Consider the following 15237-nt stretch of genomic DNA (forward strand, 5'->3'; position numbering starts at 1 on the left):
GTTCTCCAAAACCTTCCACCTCCCCCAGCTCCACCTGTATAGATCTGCTATGAGTTATTTTATATGCTATTTGTGCAGCAGCTGTATGTCTTAAATACTCATGGCAGCGTATCGCCATATGCATTGGCAGTAGCAGGTTCCTGTACTTGCTTGCCACAGCAGCAATAATCTACAACTACAGCAATAACCAACAGCAGCAGCAATGATCAGCATCAGTCATGACTGAACTGCAATTAACAGTACAATCGCACCAGTTCATCTTAATCAAACAAAAGTGTGGACACTCCCTTAAAGAAAGGATTTTGTATAATATCTTGGTACATGCTGCTTATAACTTTCACTGTATGTGAATTCCTGTAAATTAAATTGTGTGTTAGTTGAAATGATTTTCTGTTGTAATTAATAACATCACCAATGCTGTCCATGAGTCAGCATTAAACACCATTCACAGTTTGTTTATTATTCCCTCTATACCCTTTAATTAAATTAATAAAATGACTAAAAAAATAAGGATAATGGCTCATTGTTTGAAAACAATGTTGTATGAATTTATATACACCAAATTGTGTATAAAAAAGCATAGTAAAAAGCAGCAGTCATGTGTTTGTTTAGCATTTGCGTGTGATTCCTGCAGTTTTCTCCTCTGCCGTGTAAAGCCACTTTAAATACGGTTTGAGGCTGACAAAACAGATGAGGGCCATGGAAGACACATTTGCGTACTCATCTTTTCAGTGGCTCACCCCTCCTGTACGGAGCAGCACGACTTCCGCTCTAATAACGTTTCCGGCAGTGTTTACTAATGTATCATTCATTAAGTCTCGGCCAGCGTGAGGAAACATCATCTGTCTGGCAAAGTGGAGGTTATTATCACATTAAATCATATCACAATATACCTGTGTGACTGTGCCTGACAGTCACACGCATGCCGTCTACAGTATCTCTCTGAGCTCTCTGCCCTCAGGGCACCCGTCTCTCTCTCTCTTCCTTTGCTGAGATATGAGCTCAGAGTCTGATGAATACCATATCACTGGTGTGTCACGGGGTGAGGGCCACTGGCTAGCTCAAATCTCAAATGCAGTTATTTATTAATTTTTTTTATTATCACAGTTTCCACATATATTTTGGGATCCTCTCTTTTCTACTGTATGCAGTTTAATATCTTTTTTTCTCTCTTAGTTTCTTTAAAGCTTTTACAGACAGTATAAAACTATTAAGCTTGTTAGCTTCACAGACAGTGGCTTTGTTCACTGGAATAGGGAACACATATTCACTATTAAGAGTTTTCCCAAAATTAACCCCTAATTTTCTGCATATTTATAATTAGTAAGGTTTTAAGTTTAGGTATGAGGTAGGGTTACAGGATCTAAAATATTGTCATGAATAAGACATTAAAATGTGTTAAAGTAATAATAATCAGCCAATATGCTATAATATGAATGCTAATATGCATACTATCCTTGAAATAAAGTGTTAACAAGGTTTTTATTTGTATTTTATTTTATTATTAATATTTTTTTTAGCTAGAACAATAAACTCATAATAAATAAATAAAACATTTATAATGTTGCAAAATGTTTAATATTCAAATACATGCTGTTCTTTCTAACTTTCTGTTCACCAAAGAATTCTGGGGAAAGAAAGAAAGAAAGAAAGAAAGAAAGAAAGAAAGAAAGAAAGAAAGAAAGAAAGAAAGAAAGAAAGAAAGAAATAGATAAAAAAACACACAATGTAGCCTTGGTGAGGCTTAAAATCTTCCTGCCATACAAATAATAATAATAATAATCTACACATCTGTTTTATCCATCCTTTCAGCTGTCTTTGGTTACTGTCTCACTCTCAAAGTCTCCTCAAACCTGACATGACATTGAATATAATAGAAGAGGAATTCTGTGTCGCTTCCATATCATGGATGAAATGTTTTTTCTGGAGCTCAGTTGTGGTTTTTAGATTTGATCTACTGTGTGCATAGTTATTTAATCATATTAGCCACTGCATGATTTTACTTGTTTTAGGCAGTTCACTGCTATTGGTCTAGGCATGTTGACCACATTCTCATTAAACACATAATTTATGTTTCATTGACATGGCAGTTACACTTCTCATTACAGTTTATTTCTCAATATGACTCTGTACCTCCAGCTAAATATGCTAACAAGCAGGTCTAACCTAGCCTACACAACACCATTTACTGTTAATTACTCCTCTACACACATGCGGGTACGCACAATTTTCATACACACAATTCCACACATCCTAAACTCCTGCAATCACCAGGGAGATTATTACTCTCATACCTTTCATTTTATGCGATTTTTTTTTTTTTTTCATGTTGGGTATAGTTCTTTAGAGTTTAAGCGCATGAACATGCTCGTAGTTAAGCTTTGTAAGTATCTATCTATCTATCTATCTGACCACATATTTAGCTCTGTAACATATTTGACTCCTGAAGTCTCATCCCCTTTGGCTCTTGAGAAAGTCATTTTTGAACTCAAACGTCCTCTTAGATTTTTATTATTATTATTATTTCTTAAATTTTTGGGGGCAAAAATTAAGCATGACACGCATAATATTCTGTTCATGATTCTTAGCCCTAATTGGTGAATATTTGCCTGTCTGTTTCTAAACATATAATTTATTCCCTGTCATTCGATTTTTACACAAGAATGAACAGCTCCAAACTGCTCATCCATCCGTCCATGCACAGTTCCATGTCTCTATCTTCCTCTAGTTCTTCCTTCTGTTTATTCATTTGGTTTGTGGGCAAAGACCAGCCCCATCATTAAAACCTCCCCGAATATCCTTCACTCTCTCTCTTCTTTCTTTCTTTTCTTTTTTTTTTTTTTTTTTATATGGAGGGGCGCCCACAGCTTATAATAAAAGGCAGAGGATTTTAAATTAGAAATTAATTTGGATAATTTGTCTCCTATGAGCGACCTCCTCTGACGCGCCTGCTAGGAATATGTTAATATATCATATTAAGTAATTGCTGGACCCAGATGCACATGATTATGGCACTGAGGATAGCGATCATCTAATTAGTGAGCACTGCCTCACCACAACACACACTCACTGCTTAGGGGATGCACGACTCTGAAATGACAACCTCACACTCACACGCACACACACAGATTAGAACCAGTGATTCTCAAATTATTTTTCTGTAGGATTCATATCGGGCATCAAATGGCGACTCAAAACAGTATGACTGAACACTAATATGCCTTTGAAAATGTCTTGAAATTGATTTTTTAATTAGGTTAACATCTATTAAATCAATAATTCTCTGTACAAACACATTGTAGTTGACAAACTGTGCAAGTGAAACTGTAATTAATATCATTTTGGTTATATGGTTATTCATGGTTTTTGAGGAGAAGTGTGTAACAACTGGTGAAAGGAGTGGCAGGAAGCAATTGCGAGATAATGAATATTGAATTATAAGAATGACACAGTACATAAAGGTGGAAACACAGATGATACTTGGCCGGGGATACACAGTCCAGGAAGAGGTAGGTGAGTGGAGGATCCGAAGTGCGGTGAAGAGTTGGCAGCAGGAGAGGGTGACACAGGAACTGCGGGGAAGCGAGCAGAGAGGTAAGTGATGATCTGATGGTGTGATGCGAAGAGTGGACGGGGTTCTGCTGTCTCCTTGGCTGTAGGTGATTTGAGCAAGGGAATGAAATGTGCTGCCTTCGAGAACCAGTCCACTACGGTCAAAACAACCATCATGCCATAAGGGCGGGAGGGCGGTAACGATATCTAGAGCGATATGTGACAAGGGTCTCGATGGGACAGACAGCGGTTGAAGAAGCCCATCTGGAGGTCGGTTAGATGACTTACCACTGGCGCAAACTGAGCAAGCCAAAACAAAATTGTGAACGTTGCGAGCCATACGTGTCCACCAGAATCATTGCTTGCCTAACCTTTGGTTCGGCTTATCCCTGGATGACAAGCAACATTAGAGCAGTGACCCCACTGAATAACCTCGGATCGTAACTCTTCCGGCACAAATAAACAATTCAGTTGGCATCCAGGTGGAGGCGTTACCCCTTCTAAGGCCATCTTGACCTTCGATTCGACCTCCCATACGAGTGCTGAGAAGACTATTTTTTCAGGTAAACTACACGTTTTTGGAACCTAGGCGGTACGACAGAGAAAAATCAAAGCGGGCAAAAAAAAGTGCCCACCGAGCCTGCCTGGAATTGAGTCTTTTGGAAGTTCTGATGTATTTTAAGTTTTTATGATCAGTCCAAACAATGGAAGGTACCCCTGACCCTTCCAACCAGTGACGCCACTCCTCTAAAGCTAATTTGACAGCCGACAATTCTCGTTTACCAATGTCATAATTGCGTTCAGAAGGAGATAAACGATGGGAAAAAAATGCGCAGGGATGCATCTTATCGTCCGAGGCAGCACGTTGGGAAAGAACTGCTCCTACCCCCACCTCTGATGCGTCGACCTCCACCACGAACTGCAGTGTGGGATCAGGGGCTACTAAGATGGGAGCCGAAATGAAGCGGCTCTTGAGGTTGGTAAATGCAGTTTTGGCTGCATTAGACCACCTGAACGGAGTACTGGGAGAGGTCAAGGCAGTCAGAGGTGAGACTAGTTGGCTGAAATTACGAATAAAACGTTGATAAAAATTGGCGAACCCCAGAAACCGCTGTAGGGCCTTACGGGAATCTGGAGTTGGCCAATCACAGCCTTGTCAGGATCCATACGTATTCCTTCGGACGAGACGATATACCCTAGGAAGGGAACAGACTGTGCATGGAATACGCATTTCTCTGCCTTGACAAAAAGACAATTCTCAAGTAATCTCTGGAGCACTCGTCTGACGTGTTGCACATGTTCCTGGAGAGATGAAGAAAAAAATCAGTATGTCATCCAGGTAAACATATAAAATACTGATCTACCATGTCTCTCAACACGTCATTAACGAGTGCTTGGAAAACCCCTGGTGAGTTGGAGAGCCCGAACGGCATCAGCAAATATACAAAGTGCCCTCTAGGGGTGTTAAAGTCGGTTTTCCACTCACCCCCCTTCTCAATGCGGACCAAATGATAAGCATTACGTAAATCCAGTTTTGTGAACATGTACACATCAACGGCATCAACGGCAAAGGATATGTATTCTTATCGTGATGTTCTTCAGCTCTCAGTAGTCAATACAAGGTTGCAGAGAACCATCTTTCTTACCCGCAAAAAATAATCCCGCCTCCGCTGGAGAAGAGGAAGGGTGGATGAACCTCGATCCCAAGGAATCAAAAATGTATTTCTCCATGGCCTCCCTTTCCGGAATAGAAAGAGGGTAAAGCTTGCCCTTAGGTGGAGACTTACCTGGAAGTAAGTCTATGGCACAGTCATAGGGATGATGCAGAGGAAGAGAAGCAGAGAGGGACTTACTGAACACTTCCTTCAGGTCCAAGTACTCTGCGGGGAAGTTTGATAAAACCATGGTCTCTTTCTGAAAGACAGAAACAGGTCAAGCAGAAACTAGGGGTGACCTAAAACAATAGGAGTGACAGGGGAGTCCATGAGGTAAAAGGATAGAGTTTCGGCATGGTTTCCTGAGGTGAGCAGAGTTATGGGTTCAGTGTTGTGAGCGACGTGCAGCAGTTCCTGGCCATAAAGTGCGTTGACATGGATATGACGAGACACGGGAAGGACAGGAAGGTTCAGGTGACGTGCAAGGACAGTGTCAATGAAATTACCTTCGGCTCCAGAGTCCAGAAGGGCATGACAGTTGTGAGTATGGCTCTCCCAATGCAGTTTCACCGGAAGGAGAGTCGAAGATGTAGTTAAGGACTTCCCGGCAGAGATCCAAACCCCGATAGTAGCCTCAAACTTACTACCGGGCTAGCTCTTTTACCAGGCATGAATGAAGGGAATGACCTGAGCCACCGCAATATAGACACAGTCCCTGGGACCTCCGCCTCTCTCTCTCCTTCCAAGTCTCGGCCCGTCAGGAATTGTAGGTGGGGGAGTGCATGTACAGTGCTCTCTCCACCTTCAATACCACGACTTAGGTGTCCTTGAGTAAGGCACCGAACCCCCAACTGCTCCACAGGTGCCGCAGCATAAATGGCTGAGAGGAAGAGGGAAAGTAATAATAATAATATTAATAATTATAGTAATAAATTATCAGGGGTGCAACGTAGCCTGCAACATTTTAGAGACCACCCGAACACAATAGTAACTGCATACTAACCACCAAAGAACCCCTAGCATCCACATAGCAACAATCTATCTACCGAGATCAGCCTGGTAACTGCCTAGTAATGCCTTAACAAATGCTTAGGATGCTTAACAAAATGTTTTTTTTTTTTTTTTTTTTGCAAATCTGCAAATCCTCACAACACATGCATATAACGAAACACACTGCAAATTCTTACAACACATGCATATAACGAAACGTGCTGCAATTCCTCACAACACATGCATATAACGAAACGCACTGCAAATCATCACAACACATGCATATAACGAAATGCGCTGCAAATCCTCACAGCACATGCACATTAAAAAACAATCAATGAAGCATTACAAATTTATTTTCATTAACCTTGAAATAATATTTAGCTGAGGTTATTAAAGTTAGCCATCTTAAGTAACATTTTACATTTAATCATGTAATTATTCAGCTTATTTAGGCTAATAATATCAAAAAGATAAAGTAATCATGCAATCAGGTTTAAAACATAAATAAATAAATAAAAAATAACTCACCTTTCAGTTCACCAACAACTCCACTGACCAGTAGCCACTGCACGATAAGCAAATCCCAACCGGGTCTGACATTTTTTGGGGTCTCCTTGAAACATTTCCATTGTGGTCTGTGCTATTTGTAGCAGGTTTGCAGCGTTTCTTAATTTGCATGTGTTGATTTGCATTGCGTTTCGTTGTATGCATTTGTTGTGGAGGATTTGTAACCAAACATTCCTTAATCGCTTTTAAATTTCCCAGCAGCCCCTTCTTTGACTGACATATGGCACAGCTATATCGGCTGTCATGCTCTGTGGCCTGTGCTGTAAGTATGATTTTACCATTACAAATTGACTCACTCTGTTTTCTATGCTTGCCAGAGCAATTCTACTATCTGAAATATATACTGAATACTCAAGGAATTTAAAGGGTTCATTTAGTGGTGAAATGTGTTTTTCAAAGCAACTCAGAGGACTGCAGTAGTTTTTAAATATCATGCTCTGATGGGTCGTGAAAAGCAAGGAAATATATTGCTAAATGCATTTTATGAATAAAACTACCATTATCATCAAACAAAAATAAACATACTACTGACAACCTTCAATAAACTTGTATCACTGGCTTCACTTGGTCGAAGCTTGCTAAAACCAGTGGCCATCATGGACACGTTGTGGGATGTGCAGAAAATATTAAATTTAGGGTAGGCATTTATTTTCAGAAAGATTTTTTCTATTCGGGTTGAAAGTCTTTTTTTATGGTTAAAGATAAGATAAATAAGAAAAATAAAATGTTCACCCTACAGTATCATTGCATTCACTCCAAATGCAGTAGGATGTAATACCTCTCTGTCATCCTATGTACAGTATTTGCATACCTTCTTCCAGCCAATAGCGAGAGTTTGGAGCCATGGCTACTGCAGCAGGCTGAGCCAGAGTGTGTTGACCATCCCAAATGACAGACATGTCAATGTGTCTGGAGCAGTGGGATATGGCATACTTTATCTATAGTATAGCCAGTGTGGAAAACTATTCTGTTACAGTAGTGTAACCAAAATAAACAGAGACTGACAATGATGTAAAACCAGGGTAAATGATGGCAGTGTTTTTACAAGATGCAAGAGTTTGGTGGAATGTTAGGGTTTCGATTGACACAACCAAGACAGATAAACTAAACTTTAAGTTAAACATACTCCTAATATGTTGAACCTTTTATTGAAAGTTTATCCGTGAGACATGCCTTCACTTTTATAGAGCTGTAAAAGCTGTGCTTGTGATGTTTGAGTTAGGCGAGGTGTAATGTGAAAAAGGGACATTTGCAAAGGTTGTTGAAAAACATGCTTTATTTTGGTAGTTCTGCTTGGTGAGATAATTAAATTAAATTAAATTAAATTAAATGTATGCATTCAGCAGACGTTTTTATCCAAAGCGACTTACAGTGCATTCAGGCTATCAATTTTTATCTATCATGTGTTCCATGGTAGCAGTGAAACTGCTTACCTTACCTTTAAATCTAAGGCTACATCCACATGAAGCCAGAGCTTTCCCTACCCGATCTTTTTTTTCTCCCTCCCCTCAAGAAATATTTGCGTCCACACAAAATCACAAAATGACACAAAGCAATGAAGTATACATGTCAGACCAATATGCGGCGCTGTAATTCTGCCAAATATTTACACTAAAAACAGAGAAGAAGACTTGGGCTATGCGTTTAAACCATGCGTGTGGTATACAAATGAACACAGAGGAATACATTTATTAACCTCTGTTAATGTTGGTTAATAAAAAGACAATTGTTCAGTGTTTGTTCATGTTCTTGTTGCTGTTATGTGACGTAGCGGTGTCTGACTAGGGGCAAGACATGGGCTGATGACGTTATAATTTCAGAAAATATACGTATTCACTGTCTACAAAAAAAAACAAAAAACAAACGCAAGTGCAGCTTTTTTAGATTTATCCACACTGGGACCCAGTTTCAAAAAATATTGGTTTCACTCTCCTGAAACGCCAGATCCGTGTGGACGACACGCCTAAATGTTACAAAATTGATGCGTATAAAGCTAAACGCATCTCCGTGTGAACAGGGCCTAAGTTATGTAGTTTCTGTGCTGTATCACCACACAGTGTCCAATGTAAAATCTAATTAAAACTTTCTCGGACTCGTATGAAGTCATTCTACAATGATGAAAACAGCTAAGAGGCTTAAAATGTGGTAAACACTAAATTAGAGCAAACTTGCCATGTTAAAACAAGAGCTTGCTGGAAGTGCATTTTACAAATGTTTAATTAGGCCATATTAATTAAAAGAATCACTCCTTATCTCACACTCTGTCTTTTTTTCCCCTCTTTTTCCCGTGGATCTGCAACATGACCTCTAGTTAATTGAAACCCTGGAGAATCCTCTTGCATAAAATCAGAATCTCTTTTCTTAAAAGGATTCTGGTAAAAAAAAAAAAAAAAAAAAAAATAGTCCAGGCGCAGTAGCTGGGAAGTGAAGGCCTGCAGCTATGCAGCCGAGTCTCGCGGTGGCCCTTTGCCCTCCTTCCATCGCCGTCCTGGAACAAATGCTACCGCTAACTAGCTGGGGATGCATTAATTAATTGAAGGAAAACAGACGTAATGTCTATAGGGCAGATTATTCCCCAGAAGAGAAAGAAAGAGAGAGCGAGGAAAAGAAAGAGACAAGAAAAGGGAAGAAAAATCGAGTGTATGCACCCCATGACCCCAAGGAGCCTCATTGTCAGATTTCCCCTTGACAATAAAGCTATGATCACAGATAACGCTAATGTGTGTTGAATATGCCACATGTACACCTTAACTAGGAAAGAATAATTACAAAATGAGATCCATTTTATATCTCAGTTATTTGTCCAGAATAAATAGATACTTTGCTTAATTGATTTATTTATTTTTTCTTAATGAATAACTTGGAATACTTGAAATATAGTGAGTCATATTCACGACTGGTATGTATGTACATATGCATGAATTTATCAGTTTAAGGGTGCAATCTGAATGACAGTTTAAACAGCTGATAAAAACATCACAAGTAATCATATTAATATCTTGTGAAGTGAAAAGCTATGTGTTTCTATAAAAAACAAATCCATCAAAAGTAACTTTATGATTCATTATTATGCTATTTTACTTCTTTAAGAGTAAAAAAAAAAGCTTAAGTAAATAGCAGAATTTGAATGTTCTTTTTTTTTTACAGAGCTCAGTGTTATATGAAGACCATCTGTCCTCATTCTATGCTATCCACGTTTATTTTTCTATTTATGGACTTGATGTACTGTACATAAACGGTTTAATCACTGCTGCCTATTTTAGAATAAACATCTGATCCTCATCTGAAGAGTTTATACTAAAATGTAACATGAGAATTCATTTAAATCTCATGAGCTATGAAAGAGCAATGTCTGATCAAAAAATGTTCCTCTGGGAAGCATTATTATCTGCTGTTGCTGTATCTTTTAGTTCTCAGTAATTTATAAGTGCTGTATTTATATCTGTATTTATATTGTTTTGTTTTATTAGATTTTTATGGCAAAGGGGAAAATAAACCATGACTTCATTGACTATGATCGAACATTCACTGTCACAAACGGTCAGATTTCTTCTATTCCAGTCACCATAAAAAAAAAAAAAAAAAAAAAGAAATATGTCAATACTTATGATGTAATGGTGATAATGTGGGGAAAATAAAGGCAGTCCAATGGTATGAACACCTCCTCTATCAGATAAAGGTATTGTGGACGAAACGGGGGTCACAATCTTTCTAACCAATTACTGTATACACATATTTCACATTCAGTCGCAGGCGCTGCGCGCAAACCTGCCTAAGGGCAGCCATTATTGATGCTATGCCCCAAGGACAGGCCATATGGGCCCCTATCTCAGAGCCTTTTATTAATTCACCATAATATACCTCTCCCATGCTAGCATTTACATTGTGGAGAAATGGTTCTATAATAATAATAATAATAAAAAAAAAGACTTGCTTGTTTGCAGTCGGAATTATACATAAAGCAGCCGTGTTGTCCCTTGAATCCTTGCTCCCATAATCCCCTCTCCATCTCTATATACGCAAATTAATAACCAACCACCACCGATGCGTTAAATTGCTTTCCGTTCGTCGCTGAAGACAACCAGATTATTTGATATTTCTTATTAAAGCGATTCCTTGGCCTTATATTATACCAAGGTTGTTTCCTTTGTTATATTGCAGAACTTAATGGCAGATAATAAATCAGCAATACATATGGCATTTGTTGTTTATTTGACTTACCTAGAACAATTTAAGATACATGTTTTGCATTTGCATTTTTTGACTGGAAAAAAAAAATGTTTTTTTTTTTTTTTTTTTTTTTTTATTGTTGTTGTATTTATTTATTTATTTTTATTTTTGCATCACTGCAAAAGAACAGTTCAAGTCGTGTTGTGCTTATTTAGTAAATGACAAATATTACATTTGCTGGACAGTGAGTTTTTGGGTGAATTAATAACTAAAAAAAAAAAAAAAGAAAAAAAAAAAACTTTAATACTTTGAAAAAAGTATTTAAAGCTGTTCAGTGAATGCTTTGTGGTTAGTGTGGTTTATTTCAGTCTACTGTAGTGCATTTCTGCCTCACTGGGCCTCTGCTTTGTTTACATGAGCTGTCAGGGCAAATCTGTGCTGACAGTAAACCCTGTGTACACCAGCGCTGCTGTTGCCATTTGTTTATCTTCATTTCTTCTGCTTCTCTAAAAACATGTGTCTTCATGTTCCTCCATGCCTGCTTTATTGTTTCTGTTTGTGACGCCGTGGAGCACCATCCCCTGCATGCTGTCTGATGAGCTCGGCCTCAAAGCTGTCTCAGCAAGCACTGACCCTGCTGTGGCACATATGTGTGTCGGGCCGTGTCAGGCCAGAGGTGAGCACTGATGTTATGGGCTCTGATAGCAGCATGTTCTGTGTTGATGGTAGCCATTTTCTTGTACAGGTATCAGGCTTTCTTAAAATCATGTGAACGACATTCTGTTTTTATTTTCTGTGCAACACGAAAGTGTTTAAGGAATATTTCTGAAGATTTTATTTTTTTTTTTAACCAAAGTTAGAAAGGACGAACAGAAAGGAAAGGAAATCACTTCTGAGATTTAAGGACCTACAGCACATGTCAGTTGTATGTACTTTCCATGTGTCATTTTGTTACTACTTTTCATAATATATTCCATACAAATACCACAAGTGTATTTAACAGAAACTGTATTTCCATCCACAGTGATAAGGAAGAGCCATGAATGATTTTACCTGTAGTTACCATTATCAAATGTGGTCGAACCACCTTTAAAATAATGAATATTATGCAAATTTGCCTTAAGGACCGAAATTAAGTTACATTAAAGTACCTCCATGTATTGTATTGTTTATGCATTTAAATAAACTTTTACTTACACGTAAAGTTGTACTGGATTTGTTTATATTAATTATAGTAAATTTAGGATAGATTTTATACACGTTGCTGAAACACATTTGGTAATGGAGACGATGTTTAAAACAACCAAATGCGAAACCTGTAAAGTACCCCATTTCTTCAAGGTCTCAGATCTTTTATTTTGCTAAACATTAACATTATAAATGAAGTGTTGCCCTTTTCCAGACAGTGTAAAGCTTTACAACATGTCTGTGATTCCAAGGTGCTGAGAGAATATTAGATGCATCACGGTTCATTTAGAGAGAATACAATTGAAGCGTTACGAAGGATTTTCTAGCCAGGTTTGAGTGTCAGTATGGCAGAGCACTGTTTGAAATTCACAATTTGTCGGTCGGCCTGTCATAATTTATTGGAACTCATCTGTAACAAGGGCCTGGCTCAGATTTACACACTGATTTGAAAAATAAATAAGAGCTATACAGACCTGCGCTGCTTTAATGACAGACTGTACTGACATGAAAGAGTGGAGATATGAAACAGAGAGAGGAAATTAGATATTATGCCCTCAAGACAACTGCAGCCACTGGTCCATTCATTATTAGTGCGATATTTATTATTAAGAATTCCTCTCAGTGAGAGAGAGCAGAATATTCTCCCGGCTCTGGCACTTTGAGTCCTGTCAGGAGTGAAGTGTGTGCCGATCATTCCTGTAACGGAGCTGCTGACACGGCAAATCTGCAAGATACATCATGTGAATATTGTCTTGCTCACATGCATACACACACACTAAAGCGTTCATGTGGAAGCAGGCGGTTTACAGAGCCCGGACATTCATGCGATGATATTTACAGTTGTTGTGATGGGAACCAGTTTTCTGGAAAAGTCTCTAATGTATGTTGAATTTAAAGCAATTATTTTCTATGTATCTAAAACCAATGGGAGAGCCTTTATGACAAATATGACATAGATTTGGCTTTGAAAAAAATTATATTTGATCATATACAAGGCCAGCGACTATTATAGACTTCTCTGTATATAATCTGCATCTGTAATACAGAGTAAATGGAATATATTTGATATTTTAATATATATTTAAAATGTAATTTATTCCTGTGTTTATTCAGCCATTACGTCAGTAGCACATGCTCCTTCAGAAATCATTCTAATATGAATTGCTTAAGGCAGGAGTTTTCAAACATATCCTGGAGGACCCCCAGCCCTGCACAGCATGTCTCCCTTATCAGGCACACCCAATCCAGGTCTCGCAGTCTCTACACTCGAGCAGATGACTTGAAGCAGGTGTGTTAAGATGAGGAAGACAAACAACATGTGCAGGGCAGGGGGTCCCCCAGGACAGGTTTCAAAACCCCTGCCTTAAGGAACATTTCTTACTATTACCAATGTTGGAAACAGTTGTCCCTTTCCTCCACTTTTGGGCTTTTAAAATCAAATAATTGCTTTAAAAAAAAAGAATTAAAAAAAAAAAAGCTTACTTACCCCAAATTTTGAACAGTAATGCACATGCATAATACAAATCAATATTAATTCACTACTACAAATTATGAATAACACTAGTTGAATTAAATTTGAAAAACATGTTTTTAACATTTATGGTAAAATATAACTACAAAAAAAAAAAAAAAATCTTGACTGATCTCTGTCTCTCAGGTTTGATGTAAAACGTCCCCCCTCCCATTGTCCGTCAGCTCTGAAGCAATCCTGTGACCTACTTTACTCCATTTCCACTCCACCACCCCTTTCATTTCCCCCTTTATCCTTTTTTTACAAGATCATAGCCTCTCTCTCTCTCTCTCTCACCCGGCTGGCCCAGTCCGGCCCCAGCCCAAGGACGATAGAGCCATGGCCCTTTGGTAATGGATGGGCTGCCAGCGGGACCTGCTGGGCTATTGGAGTGGCTGGGGCAGTTATATGGAGTTATACGGCAGCCTATTTACTGAGGTGATGAGCTGCAGACGTCCCCCATTATTTATGAAGGGAGGCCAGCAGAGTGGGGGCAGAGGTCAGTGAACCCAGGTGGACCCGATACATTAATAAGAGCTGGGCAGACGTCGCAGTTTATGTGAGAGCAAAAGAGCAACGGAAGATAAAAAGGTAGAAAGAATACACTTGTATACAGACTATACACACACCCTATGCAAACTGGTTGACATTAATATGCAATTTATTTTCAGTGATTTGTTGGTATTTGCAGGTCTTGTTCTGGCAGGGACAGCAGGGGAGAAAAGCAATGCTAAATGCAAATAATAAAATGCAGCAACTCGTATAATTGTGCACTGAATGGGATAGCGACATATTAAAATAAGTGAACTACCTGGCATATTTATGCAATTATGTGTTTTTTTCTTTTTTTTTTTTTTGGCTAAAGTAGTTCATGGCAATTTGAATGAATTTAAATGTTTGATTTAGATTTTTGTTGATGGCTTACAAACTATTTTGCCATTATTATGTTTGTAATGAAAAAAAAAAAAGGCTTTTAAAAAAAAAAACAAGGCAACTGAACAGTTTGTACTGTGTGTGTTCTGAGTGTATAGAGGGTCAAAGACTTGATGAAACTCATACTTCAAATTGGTTTTAAAGCTTCATTGTTCAATGTGCTAGTGTTTCTGTTCATAAGATAAATGGTTCTTTTAGCTGCGGTCAGTTGGGGCTCCTTAACCTACTATGATCTAAATGGACCTTTAGACACAATCTATCTTTGACAAACAGACTGCATTTATAAAGGGTTTGATTTAAAATGAAGAGAGGCAAAACCTCCCTTCCAGTTTATATCATTTTTGTAAAATTTTTAATTTTGATGTAAAAGTTTGCTGTATTTAATGATTTTTAAACATAGGGCCACATAAAGGCAAGTATACATTTTATACTGATCAGGTTGAAGAACATTGGGTTAACAGTGCCATTTGTGTACCCATGACTTGATACTGATTTAATTACATTAAAAATATATATAATTAAATCAATCTAGTCATTGTTTTAGCAAGATTTAATTTTGTTTAGTGTATAATGCTAAAACAGTTAAAATGATTTCATTTTGATCTCCCTGCAATTGGGCAAAAAATGTTTTGCTCCAATAAACATTAAAAAAAAAAGAAGAAAAAAAAA

The sequence above is a fragment of the Carassius gibelio genome, chromosome A24 (genome assembly GCF_023724105.1).
Source record: "Carassius gibelio isolate Cgi1373 ecotype wild population from Czech Republic chromosome A24, carGib1.2-hapl.c, whole genome shotgun sequence".
Classification (NCBI taxonomy): Eukaryota; Metazoa; Chordata; class Actinopteri; order Cypriniformes; family Cyprinidae; genus Carassius; species Carassius gibelio.